Source organism: Brachyistius frenatus, unplaced genomic scaffold (assembly GCF_029030835.1).
Source record: "Brachyistius frenatus isolate BFR_SWC_R1_liver_20210118 unplaced genomic scaffold, ASM2903083v1 Contig_51, whole genome shotgun sequence".
In the NCBI taxonomy this organism is placed as follows: domain Eukaryota; kingdom Metazoa; phylum Chordata; class Actinopteri; family Embiotocidae; genus Brachyistius; species Brachyistius frenatus.
The window spans coordinates 1,996,372-2,011,014 of NW_027210650.1; the positions used below are offsets into that span (position 1 = coordinate 1,996,372).

At 46.1% G+C, this 14,643-nt stretch overlaps 1 protein-coding gene across 7 annotated transcripts in view; it reads left to right on the top strand.

Moving 5' to 3' along the window:
• Positions 1-14,643, top strand: part of tanc2b (tetratricopeptide repeat, ankyrin repeat and coiled-coil containing 2b) — a 137,102-nt gene that overhangs the window by 3,820 nt on the left and 118,639 nt on the right. The window contains exon 2 of one of the 7 annotated variants that reach the window (XM_069704638.1): positions 10,603-10,706. The exons of the other annotated variants lie outside the window; for them this stretch is intronic. The gene's annotated coding sequence lies outside the window, so the exon portion shown is untranslated. The remainder of the gene's footprint in view (positions 1-10,602; positions 10,707-14,643) is intronic. 7 annotated transcript variants of the gene reach the window in all.

Genomic DNA, 14,643 nt, shown 5'->3' on the forward strand with positions numbered 1-14,643 from the left:
CGCGCTTCGCTGTCGCTCGTCTTTTGTCTCTTCTTCTGCCGGGAGTCGGTGACATTCATCGAGTTTCAGATGAGTACAATTTGACTCTGGCTCGCACCTGCTTGTACCACGTTGGCTTTGACAAGATGAAGTTTGTATTAGGAATCGTCTCTCTGTTGCGGCGGTTCAAACAATCGAGGTTGTTCTGGGCTATTATTTGTCACAAATAACCACTTCATATAGATTTTTCTGGCTTTGTTACTGGGGAGAGATTTCAACAAAACCACAGCGGCAGTGCGGCAGTATGTTGGGTAAGACATTCTGTATTAAAAAGGTGTATGATTTCACAACAATGAAAACTGAATTGTCTCAGACGACGGCTGGTAAGGCTGTTTTGTATTTCTTGTACTTGCTGTTGCCGGTTCGTCTTCAAAGGAGTTGGATTTACACCTTAGACAGAATCCAGCAGCTCAAACCGAAAATACATCGTCGGATCAAAGTGCTTTGGTGTTTTTCGTCTGCTACAACGGGGGCTATTATGATATGAAGGCCTAGTTACGGTTTCACAACAATAAATGGGAGCACTGCATCAATATATTATAAGTTGAGGTTTGTGTTTTTCTCGCCTAATATTTTAGTCCGCCTGCTTTTCACAGCGTTGTGTTTTGTATATCCGGGAGAAGCATGCGTTCGGTTGTCAAGAGTCATTTCGTATGTATCCTTACAGTATCGTGGTAACGAGTTATACGTCCTAGAGAAGAAAGTGTGTCACAAGATCTGCTGTACCGAATCAGAAGAGATAAAGGGGCTGATGGACTGTTTGGAGAGAGACTGATAGTCAGAGCTTCCTCAGCTGTTTTCTTTGCAGCTTTGCATTTTTATTTACACCCCCTCCCCTCCCGTGAAAGCAAAGGGAAAGAAAAAACAACCCTCTTTCACCTGCTGCATTCGAACCTCTTCGTCGCGCATGGTAGTCTGTGACTAACAACCAAGCCGCCGCTCCTACCTCATACTACTGTTAAAAAAAAAAGTCCTTTGCACTTCAAAAACCTCTGTTTTTGGTCACGTGATCTCCATCTCATGACATTTTGCTTGCGTGTAAGTTTCACGCTTGCAAAACGTGTCATTTTCACACTTGGCAGCCCAAAGCGTGGCTGTCTCACATTTTGCTATCTTTAAAGCCGACATCTGATTTAGATTTTTCAAAGCTCATTTTATGAGAAATGTTTGGAAAAAAAACACAAAATGTCATTCACATGAAAAAAAAAAAAAAAAAAAAAAAAAGCACATAACTCTATGTTAAGGTCACAGTCTGCTATCAGCAAAACATCTTGTTTAAGCCAAAAATCTGAACTAACAAGACATGTATACTTCAAATAATCATAATTAGAATTGAACTGCTGGCAGTCTCTGCTTGCAAGACAATAAAAACAAAGAAATGTCTGTTTTGTCATCTCAGTGTGGATGTAAAAGTATCTGTGACTGGCCTTTAAATGCTGAAAGATACTGACTTGTAACAACATGTTCAAAGGGATGTATTTGAGTGAGCACGGCCTAAAGACCAGGAGCTCGCCGATCCGGGGATGTGTGGGAAGTCATTTCTACCTCTTTCCCCATAGTTTGCACAGATATATATCATACTGGCAGTTACTGCTGTGTCTAGAGTCTTTGAGCCCTATTGCTGCATTGCAGCTTTTAATGAAATCAAGTTAATCACTTTTCACTGGACAAGCAAAAGTGCATTCTTTTATGCGCGCTACCTCTTAAATTACATGGCATTACCTGATTCTGCCAAGATGGCCGTGCCGTTAGATAACAAAGATTGGCTATGCTTCTGTATCCAATCAGTCTGCCACTCAACCTTCCTCCTGGGAACCCAAGATCCCCGTTAGCCTATTAGGCAGCTGCTTGAGCCGGCCCCAGCTGCTGATGGCAGATGAATGACAGAGTATTCATCAGGCTTGAAAGCTGTGTCTCAAAGCTGCAACAACAGATACATTATTCTACCAACAACTTTGTCTTTACAGTGTTGTTGGGAGCAACCGGTGACCTCTGCCCCCTCAGCTGGACACCCACCAGATAGTTTCTTCACTGACTCCTTCTGTGCACAACACAGACTGTATATAAAAGTGGACGTAGCTTCCGGGTCTGAAAAAGTTAGGCAGATGCGGAAGCGCCTTAAGCTGCAATACCACCGAGTGCCTCTAGGGGTTGGCTCCAAAAAGCCTTCGCCTCCGTAGACTCCCATTCAACTTCTCTCATAAAATTCTAAGTCAATGCATGTTTTCACGTTATTTTTTGGTCCTTCTTATTTGTTTTTTGGGGGTTCATTCGAAAATGATTCTGTCATTGATTTGAAAATAGGCCTCAAAAACACGTGTTATTGGGGCTGTGTCTGTTTGATTGACAGGCCCGTGGTGCAGTCAGATTTCCACTATTGGCGGGCGGGATGTTGTATCGTCGGGTTTCCATTCAGATCGAGTCAGATCCACCCCCCCCCCTTGCACCACCAAAATGGCAACGGCCATTATTCAAACTCGAGGCTTTTTTTAACGGTCACAAACCGATGGTGTGACGTCACTGATGGTTGCCGCTTGGTGCACACGCACCAAAGACTCGGCCGTCCGAGTGTTGTGCGCGTCTCGTTCTCCTCACAACATCTGGCGCCTCCATCAGCAGATTACCGACGCCTTTCCCATCCGCCGTGAACGGCGGAGCTCTCTAATAAGTTCAGCGCAAGACAAACAGGGTTACCACCACGTCACCTAACTCGGTGTTTGTGCACCGACTCCGCGGCTGCCGAGGCTCTGTGATGGGATCTGGGCTGACGTGAAGCGGTCAACGAAACACTGGCGCTCTGTCATATCTAAATAGCGCCACTGTTCCTCTCTGTGTGCCGCTCGTTTAGCAGTGGGAGATGGGCCTCGGTGATGTGAAGCGCCATTAATGGGTTAACTTCATTATAATTTGCCAGGCATTTTTGTGTCTGTGGAACATAGTGGACTCGTTGTTGTTAATACAGCTGCTCTCACTGGCTTTGTGTGCTAAAACGGGGTGTGACGACGAGCGTGGGGAGCAGAGAGAAAAGGATTTTATGAAACCTAGCGTTGTTTCGAGTGTGGGACCGCATTGTTCTCAATGATTCCCTTTGTATTAATGAACTACAGTGAATTTAAGACTTGAGGAGAAGAACTCCACCGGCGGAAGAATACACAGTCGCAACCTGAACCTAAAGGACCCATTTCTTCTGCTCTAATGATAATAAACATCTTAAATAATCGATCTCACCACCGCCTATGGATTTGTATTCTCAAAATGCTTCACATGACTTTAAATCTGTCTCAGCAGTGAGATAACACTGACCATGCTGTTCCCTGGTCTCTGATTGTCATGCTGAATCAGGCGGTTTACCACGATTGTTGTGATTATTCACACATTCCTGTGAGTTGATGAGATTCGTTTCTTATCAGTTGTCAGTCTTCAGTTTTTTTCCTCTGGTTTTAGCATCACGTGTGTGACATCAAATCTTTATTATTTTTGTGCTAACGTTGCCAAAGAGTCTCCCGATTTTCATTCCAGCTTGTTTACTTTGTTCCTTTGTCAAAAGGGTCTGATATATACATTTTTTTAATAGAGAGATAAAATTGTGACTCTGTTTCGGTCATAATATAAGACCTTATAAAACTTGGTCAGTATTTTTAAATCCCTTCATTTTTTTCCAGTCAAAATAAAAAAAATAAAAAAAATTCCAGAAGTAGAGAGGTATTGATTATCATATTATTTATATATCATATATCATTAATAATGGAAAACAGCTTTGAAACTTAATTAACTGTTTCAGGTCATTTATGAAATCCACATCAGGATAAATAGTAAAAAAAAATAAAAAATAAAACTCAGTTTCTACAGATTTCAACAAATAAAATGATGATATAAAATTTGTGGGGTTTTAGTTTTAAGTACATTAAAACTTTTGCTTTAACTTTAATATATTACCCTGCTACTATGGTCTAATATTGGAAGGCAGTAAGGCCACAATTGTGTAATTTCAAGATTGCACTTTGTACTTCACAAAATAAGTAAAATGTTAAAGTGCAATATACAGCTTCTTTTTTTTATTTTTTTTTAAAAGATGCTGCTTTGTGCACAAAGTGCTCGAGTGAACCCACTGAATGCAGTGCCCACGGGCAACAAATCCCGATTAAATGAATCAAAGCTAAGTGAAGTGGCCCTTTGGTCTGCCCACTGTCAGTCTGCAGCCCTGTAATGCTACGTGGCACAGTATGCGGGCTATTTTTAAGACTCCTTTCAGCTAAACTATTGTATTTTACTCCGACCGCGATGGTTTTCACTCCGTGTACATACATCGCAAAAAGAAAAGTGCGTGTAGATCAAAAAGGGTTCGACCCAAATGCCAGATTAGTGACCACAATGATCGCAGCTGCATGGGCTTGTCCTCTAAAATGAAAAGTCTCCACTCTGCTGGGGCACGTTTCGACCAGACTCTGCTTCTGTAATGGAAGCATTGTCTAACCCCGTATTTAAAAAATGTTCTGAATACGTCAGTTTTTTTTTTTTTGTTATCGTATGAAAAGATAAATGTTCCCGTTGACAGAGTCCGTACACTGCGGGGTTAGTTGGTTTTAGTCGGGAGGTGTTTCTTCGACAGTGGCTTGTTTTGAAGGTATGGGAGTGGTCTGCACTGCTTTTAGCCTCCAGTCAACGAAATATGTCCTTGTTCAGGCATGAGAGTTCATTGTGTTAGCAGTGAGGACACAGAGTCCCCTCTGAGTCGGTCTAAAAATACTCCACTCCACCTCTGCCCTGAACGGCACACCGAGGGGGCACCAATACGGAGAGGCTGCACGAGGCTGGATGACTAAACATGCAGATATGCAGCAAGCACGCACACACACACACACACACACACACACACACACACACACACACACACACACACACACACACACACACACACACACACACAGATTAATGCATTTCTCTGCAATACACTCTGCAAGAGTCTAGCTTACGCTCTTAACTAATTCACAACTTTTACTTACCACTTTTTTTTTTTTTTTTTAACATGTTAACATACTTAGTTGAGTTTCTGCCACCACAAAAAGATCAGGTCGCTGTTGGAGCCCTTGAGGTATTTACGTAGTTCCACTATTTGGAGTGCGTTCACACTGAACTCTGCGGCGCTGGACACTTTTCATCCTAAACGGTCGCCATCTTGGCTCCATAGAGGAAAGGGGGCGGGGCCATTGGCATAAAGCATTTTCAAATTAAGGCATCTGAGGAAGCTGCAGCTGTTCCTGAACGCCACACAAAAGGGTTTCTTTTTCCACTAACTGCTGCAGGACAGAAGCCACCAGTGTGTTTATCTCGGGAGGGGTGAGGGGGGGGTTAAACAGAGGGCACGAAAACACGTTAATTTCAGAGTAAATTAATCAAAGCCGGCAGATACGTCGACGGGTGATGTGTTCACATGCTGCGGTTGTTTCCTGTAAGTGCAGGACGTCGGCGTGCGATCCGAGACAAAACTACCCTGTAGAAATTCAAGTACTACAAAAGTAAGAGTGCTACCATGTGAGAGCCCCATCTGTTAGCGCACTAAGGGAACAAAACCCTGTAAGTGTGGTGTGTGTGTGTGTGCTACTGTATTATCTTTTAATTAAAAGTTATTGGCCCTCTTTCAAATCGGACCTTTTTAGCTCATGTTGTGTTTTTTCTTTTTTTATATTTCTAAAATACAGGTTTTTTTTGTTGTTTTTTTTTTTTTTTCAATTACGAGATTCGGAAGGAATGGATGACTGACACAGCTTCTCCCAGAGCTGAAAGGACACAGAGGGCGCCAGCCTCCCCTCAAGGTTAGGGTCAGCCACTCTCACAGCGGGCTACAGGAAGCCAGAGGGACCGCCGTCCTCTAAATGCCTAATGAGCCTCTAATTAATATCCAGCTGATGCCAGTTAGGAAACTATATTACGTCCCCTCGTCAATTATACATCAAGACACGCAGAAGGCCCCCCCCCCACCCTTCCCCTCCCCACCCCTCGAAGCGTTCATTTTTAACACGGAGTCACAGAGGTCGCGACACAGTAGTTGGTTAGCGACTTTTCTGTGAGCTCAGTGGGAAAACGCACACATTTCTAACGCGCTTTAATTTCACGTCGGAACATTTAACAGCGACCGCCGCGCTCGTCGGTCGGTCGGTCGGTCGGTCGGTCGGTCGTCTTTACGATTCCTTCGGCTGTCCGTCCGCGATCGAGACTTAAAGACTGCGAGGGAAAGTCATTTGGCTCGGGGCTCCGCCGCGACGTCAGCAGCGAGTGTCGAGAACGGAGCGCTATTACTTCATCTCCCTCTCTTTTATGAGATGTAACTGCTGTAATGAGATGGGTTTAAAGAAAAAAGGGGGCTAATCCCAGGCAACGCTTTAAAACCAGCTCCCATACCCCAGATCCCATTCTCCATGCTTTGAAGGCTCCAGCCCCGGCTGCCAGGACGGGGCTCTCAGACTCGTGTTCGCCTAAACGTTTCATTCATCTTGATCGACGCCCGCGTACGATAAAGCCGGTGCTCAAAATAGCAGTCGCTGCAAAGCGCTCGCAGACTTTTCACGCTTTGCTGAGTGTAGACTGGCAGATGGTCGGCGTTCCTCGAGAGGGTTAGTATTGTTTAAACTCCCTGTTAACTCAGTGAGCTACGTAATGGCTTGACACGTTGTCATTCAAACACGTACCGTACCGGCCGCTTAAAGCACAGACACCTGCCAGGCTCAGATGTTGTTGTTGTTGTTGTTGTTGTTTTTTTTGTCTTGCTATCAAATGGTTATGCACACTTACAGCTGGTTTCTTTTAAGTGTTGGAGGTAGTTGCGTTGTTTTCCAGCTTTTGAATTTTTGCCTCTTCTGACGAGGCAGCCCGAAATCTTTGGTGGTGGGGGGTGAAAGAGGGGCGCCTGCGCTTAAAGGACGCTGAAGCAGGTGAAAAAAAAAAAAAAGAGGCGCGCGTGGGTTTACCGGGAAAGGCCGGAAGTGTCACAATAGAAATTGCATTGTTGTGAAAGTGATGGGGGGGAAAAAAAGCAGCTCGGCAGCACTTACACCTCCATTTCAGGGGAAGTGCCTCGTGTCTGCTGATGAGTAGGTTCATTTAGATTCGCGCTACGTCCATTTCCTCCGCGCTGAATGGGAGCGGGCGATACGGTACTTTTGAGTCGGCGGCCTTTGAGGTTAAGAACCAGTGAATGTGGCGGACGTGGAGAGGAGTGCGCGGCCTCTTAGACCTCGTGGAGGGTCGCTGCAGCGGAAAGGGTTTTGCGATCGGTCCTGTATCGGCCTCCAGATTTTTCCACGAGCGCACGCTCGTGTGCGCGCGCAAACATATTTAACCTACGCTGCTACCGTCTTGTCCGTTTCCAGCAGAAATTCTTCCGAAGAGATTGAGCCACAGAGAAATAATTATTACGATTTCAACGCAGTTCATCGCAAATGACAAGGAAGTAAGATCATCGGATGAGCAAATTAGCATTTCCCAGTACGCCTTCTTCCATTTGAGAATAAACCAACCGAATTGAAGGTTTAAGTGATGAGTAAAAGAAATATTCTTTTAAAAAAAAATTTTTTTTAAATTTTTGTTTTAATGTTTTCTGAAAGATTTAAGGACAAAATTGGCAATTACCTAAAACCACAAGTGTTGCACAGAAGGTGGGAAGGTGGTATATGAAGCTTTCACAATCAGGTCAGTTACGTCGCTGAATTGTTAGTTTCAAGACCTGAAATTCTGACTGCCGATGGTCACGCCACCGCTTCGGACCGGCCGACACGGCTCAAACTGAGTTTTACAGAGAGAAGTTTTGTCTGGTGGCAGCAGTGGATCGGTGAGTTTTGACTTCAGAGGACGCGCGTCCACGTTCATTTGTTACGCACGCGCGTGGACTCGGCCGCGGAGGACACGAGGACAGTTTGTATTGCTGAAAACACCTGCCTACGATGCAATAAACACGGTCCCATGTAGACTTTTCATGCTCGTGTGACCTGAAACGAAGGCAGCATTACAGCACACAGTCAAAGGAAACACCTTCGGCCACCGGTTTACGTTACCTATTCTCTTAATCTCCAGTCTACATCAGCATTATCTAAAGCAACGCGGTCGTGGATTTGCACGGAAGTAGGTCGTACGCGGCGCGCCGCGTTTTATCTCCCCGACCTTTTGCCGAATAGAAAATACGGTCAGGAATATAGGTCGAGCATATGTTCTGAGCGGACCAATTTGTCTGAGTACCCACTTCTCAAATTGGACTGAACAGTGGTTTTCTTCACGACGTGAAGCTTTTGCAGGCGCAAAGAAGGCAAACACGAGCTGCTGGCCTTTACACACACACACACACACACACACACACACACACACACACACACACACACACACACACACACACACACACACACACACACACACACACACACACACACACACACACACACACACACAGACGCATTTGTGTTGCATGAAAGCTTAAACACTCGTGGCCTTTGAGGAAGGAGATGAGAGGGAAAGCTTAAATGCCATATTTATCAGCGAAATGAGGACTTGGGAGGGTTGGTCACATAATTTTGTTTTGATATTATTTCTGGCCTTTTCAGTGAATAATACAGAAACCCAGCGGACAAATAGAATTATGCGTTCGGCCCCACGATTGAGATTTCGCTCATCTGTGGGACGAGAGCTATTTTCACATTGCGTGCCAGACTTCGCCGCAACAATGCGTATCATTGTAGACCAGACGAATAGCGCAGGGAGGTGTTTTGCGTTTCGCGTCTCTTCTCATCATCGTCTGCTGGAGAGGGGTGGAGGGGGTGGGGGGGGGGCAGCTGCTCCACCAATGTGACCCCGTCAGCTTCAAGTGACAAGGGGAGTGTCCCTCGCTGACCTCTGCCATATTTCTTTAACCCCGAGTCTTTAGCGATCTCCTCCAGAGTTTTTCTCACACGCATAAAAAAAAAAAAAAAAACCTGCAGAAGCGAACCTTCTCGGAGAAAGAAGCAAGAAAATCTGTAAAAGATGAAAATAGTTTGTGATTTAGGAGGTGAGATTTTATTAAAAGATTACTGTGTGGGATCTCGCCAACGTTTTTTTTAAAAAAAAAAAAATTTTTTATTCGTTTTAAATGAAAAAAGTCCAATGTTACCCGGAGCGCGGCCTCACAGAAGCTGCTTCGATTTCCCCTTCAAGCCTGCGAAGTGCCAAACAAAAATATTTTGGAGAATCTTAACACCGAGCGATGGAGATGGCTTTCTTACAGACTCCGTTTGGTCGACTCGGCTTAATTAACGTGTTGGCAACTCAGGGTGAAATTCAGATTAAGTCTTATAAAGTGTTCCCCGAAGAGACGACAGTGGAAACGGTAATTACAAAATGAAAAAAAAAAACAACAACAAAAAAAAAATTCATAGCCCGTGTGGTACCCTTGAGGAAACTTGATTACTCTGTCGCAGTTTTTGTCTGAAGGCGTTGACATTGACGTTGTGTTTCCTTTTAATCTTAGTTGTCCTTAATGGCTATGAGGAAATCAGCTGTGTTGACACTGGAGGGAGAAATACGTTTATGAAGCTTGAATGAATTTGTCGAATTATGTCGGGGGAGATTTATCTTTGTGTTTTCTTTTAACAAATATTTGAGCGCTCCTCTTATAAACTAACCAAATAACATCCCCTCTCCAAAAGCGTGGGCCGGTTTCATCTCCGAGGACGCCTCCCCCCCCTCCCCTCCCCCCGGCTCATTACTTTCATTGCCGTTGATTTTCCGAAGCGTTCGAGGGCCTCCTCTGTTGCGGGTTCCCAGAGATTGACACAAACTTGGACGCTCGGGTTTCAGGTCCGTGGTTTCAATTGGAAAAATGCACGTGTGGCAGTGCTTTCAAAAACGTGTGCACCGCAGGTGGTGGTGATGAGCGAGTGATGTAACTTGGATCAACATCTGTTCCCGCTGCACTTCATTCGTGCGCAACGGGAACTGTCTCAGAACTTTTTCATTACGCTCTCGTGCGTTTCTGCGGGCCAATTCAGCTGCAACTGATCGATGGGCTGTTATTTTTTTTTTTTTTTTTTAACGAACTTTTATGGACAGACGATATGAGAACGTCAATGTTTCGGCCGGAGCGCCAACGCGCGTGTTGAAGAGAATAAATGAGACGCTCGAACGTGCGTCACTTCGGCTTCGCACCTCTCCAATTCAAGTCATTTCAATGTTTATCCCATGACTGCTGCTGACGCAGATACTTACCCCCCCCCCACCACCACCACCGCTCCCTCCTCTCTTCTTAAACTCGCCATCTAATGGCATAAAAATACATGTCGTCGGAGTGGTTAGGGGATCTTCATCACATCTCTGAAAGCAGCACTCTGTCAGATCCACCCCCTGAAGAATGCGACAAGTGTCTACTGTCCCACTCTGCCCTCTGACAGAGATCATCCAGGCCAGACTCGGCACACCACTTGGACGTCCAATTGCGTCTTGCCGTTTTCTGCTGCGCGTCCACACGAGGCTCTTTTCAGTTTCGTTGCTCACCTCGAGTTGAAAGTTCTGTGGTTGCCTTTTTTGTTTTGTTTTTGTTTGTAGAGAGCTGCCGGGTGTCCCCTCCGGAGAGGGATCAGGACTGTGGTTCAGCCCAGCGAAATGTTGCGCCTCGCTGCCCTCAAAGCCGGATTTGTTGCCTACTCATGGTGAGTCCTTCTCTCAAGTTTCACTGCACTTTAACCAGAGCGGAGCTGGGACCTCTTTACACCTAACTGCACCGCCACGCGACGTAGCATTCACACGACAAAAGATGCGCTGTTAAAACTTGGGTTTTGTAAGTAGGCCGTAAACAAGACAATAATGAATGCTCTTGTTCTGATGAAATTTGCTATTTCTGCGGGTAAACTTAAGAGGACTTGCATTTTAAACTGTGCAACCTTTTCTTTTCTTGTCCACACGGCAGCCGATCAGCTTTTTCATTAATGGGATGCTTACCAAAAACAAATTAAAAAAAAAATATATAGTTTAACATTTAAAGATGAACGTAAGACAATTACTGTTCGCTTAACTTACCAGTTTGATTCCATCTTGGAATTTTATCTCACATTTTACAAAAACATGATCGGTGCATGTTTCGTTTCAGCATGTTTAAACATGTCACGCAGAGCAAGTTCTGCGCGGCTAAACCGGGCACGACTTCCCTCAAATTTACCAAAGTGTCATCACAAAATCAAACGAAAGAAGCAAAACAAGACAGCGAAACTGGACTTTTTATGATCTTGTTCGAAATCATGAAAAAAAGAAGAATTCTTTATGTTCACGCTTGTAGTTCTCAAAACCGACATTTATGCATGTTTCCGGAAGAGGAGAGTCGGCACTGAAGAATATCTCCTTCTGTTTGTTCAGGAAAAACTATCAACCGGGAAACAGATTGGTGATTGTTTGCTTCTGTTTACGTTGCGAATTTGCGGCGGAGCTGCCGTCGCCTCTTCAGCAAGCTGTCCCTCAAAACGAGTCTTATTTTGAAGAAGCGTCCCCCGAGCACCGATCGACGCGTCGGCTTGAGGCCGTGTGTAATTACTGTGTGACCAGCCGGCCGTGAAATTGTTGCTCGGCTCCGAAATAGATACGAAGCGAGACCCTCTGGTGTCGCAGGAGTCCGAACGAACGTGACCGTGGCGGCGCCGAAGAAGGAGATAAGATCATTTTGATGGCCGGACAATGAAAGTAAGGAGTTGTACAAAAAAAAAAAAGAAAAAAGAGAAGCGATCGCGGGTGACCTCCGCAGCCTCATTAACGGGGTCTAACGTGGTCTCATCCGCACGCGTCAGGCCTGTCGCTTCTCGAGTGTGCGCCCGAAGACGAACGACTTCCGTCAGCTGTGGAAAGAGAGTGCGCGGCGCCCGGCGCGCGGGGTGACGGCCGCTGGCTCGCACGCGTGCGACTGCGGGCTGTAAGTTGCGCGCCGGTCAAATGGGGCGGAAGAGTTCCCATTAAACCCCGCGTCTCCGCCGAGCGAGAGGCTGACGGCTCTGAACGCCGGCCCTCTCGCTCCCCGGCAGAAAGTGCTGACACCAATTTTTTTTTTTTTTTTTTTTGCTCTTGACTCAAATGCCTTCTGACCGCACGACACTGGCTCTTTTCTTCCTCCGGGGATTCCACGGCGGTAAAAGCCGGGGCCGGCACAAAAGACGCACAGTCTGCTCGCGCTGTTTGGGAGGTGGCGTGAGTTATAATCTCACCGTAAACCGGCACGAAAGGTCCACGTTAAGTCGCGTCTGAGACGGCGAGGGAGGAATTTCTTCGTCGCAGCTAAGTTAATCGGTTCGATGTGCGTAAAAAAACGTTTCACTTTTCACGTCCTCCTCTTCTCCCTCTTCTCTGTCAGCTTCACAAACAGTTTTATCTTGCGTTCTTTTGCATCAATTCAAAGATGCAAAAAAAAAAAAAAAAAAATCCTGTAATTTCCAAGAGTGTCGGACCAGAGAAAGGCCGCCTCCTACCTTTTGGCCTGCAGCAGCGCTCTGTCAGTTTGTGATTGACGTTGCGTGGCGGCTCCTGCGTTGGTCACCGGTGCAGAGATGCAGAAACATGACAGCGTCTCCAGGCACGCGAAGCGCTGCCTTCCAGCCCTTCCATCGTGCGCATCTTCGAACGTGATGCGCTGGAAGCTTTTAGGCGGTGGTTTCCGCTGTGTATTATTTCCAGCACGAACGTGTGACGAAGCCGCAGTTCCTCATTTCTATGCGCCTTTGGGTTACTCGTGACAGAAAAGCTCTTTTGCAGGCTTTCTTTTAATAGCCGATGGTCGTCGCTTCGACCAATCAGACGCCTCAGGCGGTTAGTCCCCGGCTCGGTGCTGGAGGGGGAAGACGATGAGAGCGATCGGCGTTGTCGAGCCGGGGAGGGGAATCGGGAGGAAGATGGTCCCGAGTGGGGTGTGTGGGAGGTTGTTCGCCGCAGCCCACGGCTACTGAAAAGGGAGCTGTGTCAAACCTGACACGCCGAAACCCACAAACGCCAACATTGACAGTCGGTTGTGACGGAAACCGATTTAGGTGGCAGGACAAATTCTGTTTGAATTGTGGGCGAGCTGCACTACCCGGTTTGATCTCGTTCCTTTTTGTTGTCGGGCTCCTGTCGAGACTTGTAGCCGCGGACCCACCGACGACTCAGAGTTTATTTATCCAGGTAGCTGAAATGCTCAAGGGATGTGATGCTGGCAGGGCGCACCGGCTAGGAATGCTAAGTGGCCCGAGACACATGGCTAAAGACTCGGGTATGCTGGAGAGCCTTTACAGATGATCTGATGATGTTGGTGCATCATGTGATGCATGAGTACATGAGCTGTAATCTGACTGCACCACAGGCCCGTCAATCAAACAGACACCGCCCCCAAAAACGCCGATTTTTTTTTTTTTGGGGACGTTTATTTACTAATTAATGACGGATTATTTTCAGACGGACCGCCAGAAAACTAATGAGAAGGATTTACTTCAGCTAGCAACGCTGACATAACGGTAAATCGTATTTACCGAGAATTTCCTGAAAGAAGCCCGATGGTTTAAAATGAAATGCTCTACAGCGTCTGGCATGACTTGCACGCTTGTAGCTACGCGCTGGTCTAATTGTCATGCAGCTCATTAAAGCGTTTTATGCCTGGTGGCTTTGAAGCCGGACACATTGGCTAACGGTGGTCTCGGTGGCCTGAGATGGGAGGCAGCTGCGTCGGCTTTGAAGAGAACTGCTGTTTGAAGGAGAAATATCGGTAGTTATAGATGAAAGAGCTCCGAGAGGCTTTTTATTTTTACACCCTGTGAGGATTTTTTTTTTTTTTGTATGCGTTTGTCTTCTCAGTAAAGCCACGCGTACATACGACAAAAGGGCAGAATGCTCTGTAATTTAGCCGCGGCTGACGCTCCTCAGGCAGAGATAATTCTTTTCAAGGCAATTTCTGAGGAAAACCGTTGCTAAAAGCATTCACTTTAACAACGGACTTCAAATGTCCATTTTAAACTGGTGTTATTAGGCATAATGTTGCCCGGTTTACGGTGGTCTCCACGGTGACCGCGGCGCAGAAGCCAGACTCCAACGCAGGAAATGAAGGGCGCAGAAATCAATCTGCGCTAATGTATGGTTTGAGAAATAACATGACGTGAACGGCATGAAAAAGCAAATCTGCATTGTAGTCTCGACTGAGCTGTACCACAGCTTCCTTCACAATCATTTGTGTGTGTGGGGGGGGGGATACACAGAATTGTTGTGAATTAATTTTCACTCTGTCAAAACTGCCGCTTCCTTTCCACCACTCCTCTCCAAACAAACAAAATCCCTGCCTATAAATCATAATCTATTCAGTCCCCGGCTGAGCTCCACCTCCGTTCGCTCCCCTGCAATTTGCTGTATTGTGTTTGGACGTGGTGCAACAAGACCGCAGCAGCTTGTGGACGTCTCTCGTCGATGATGTCGGTGCGAACATTTGCGAACGGCCGTCGCAGTAAATTGCAAAGTGCGCAGTTATTTCCTGGTAAACTTCATTCTGGCAAATCAATCACGGTTTATCTTCATCGCAGCGCGTTCAGCAGAATTAATGAGCGCACGGGATCGCCAGCACCGCCTCGTAAACAGAGACGTTATCATCTG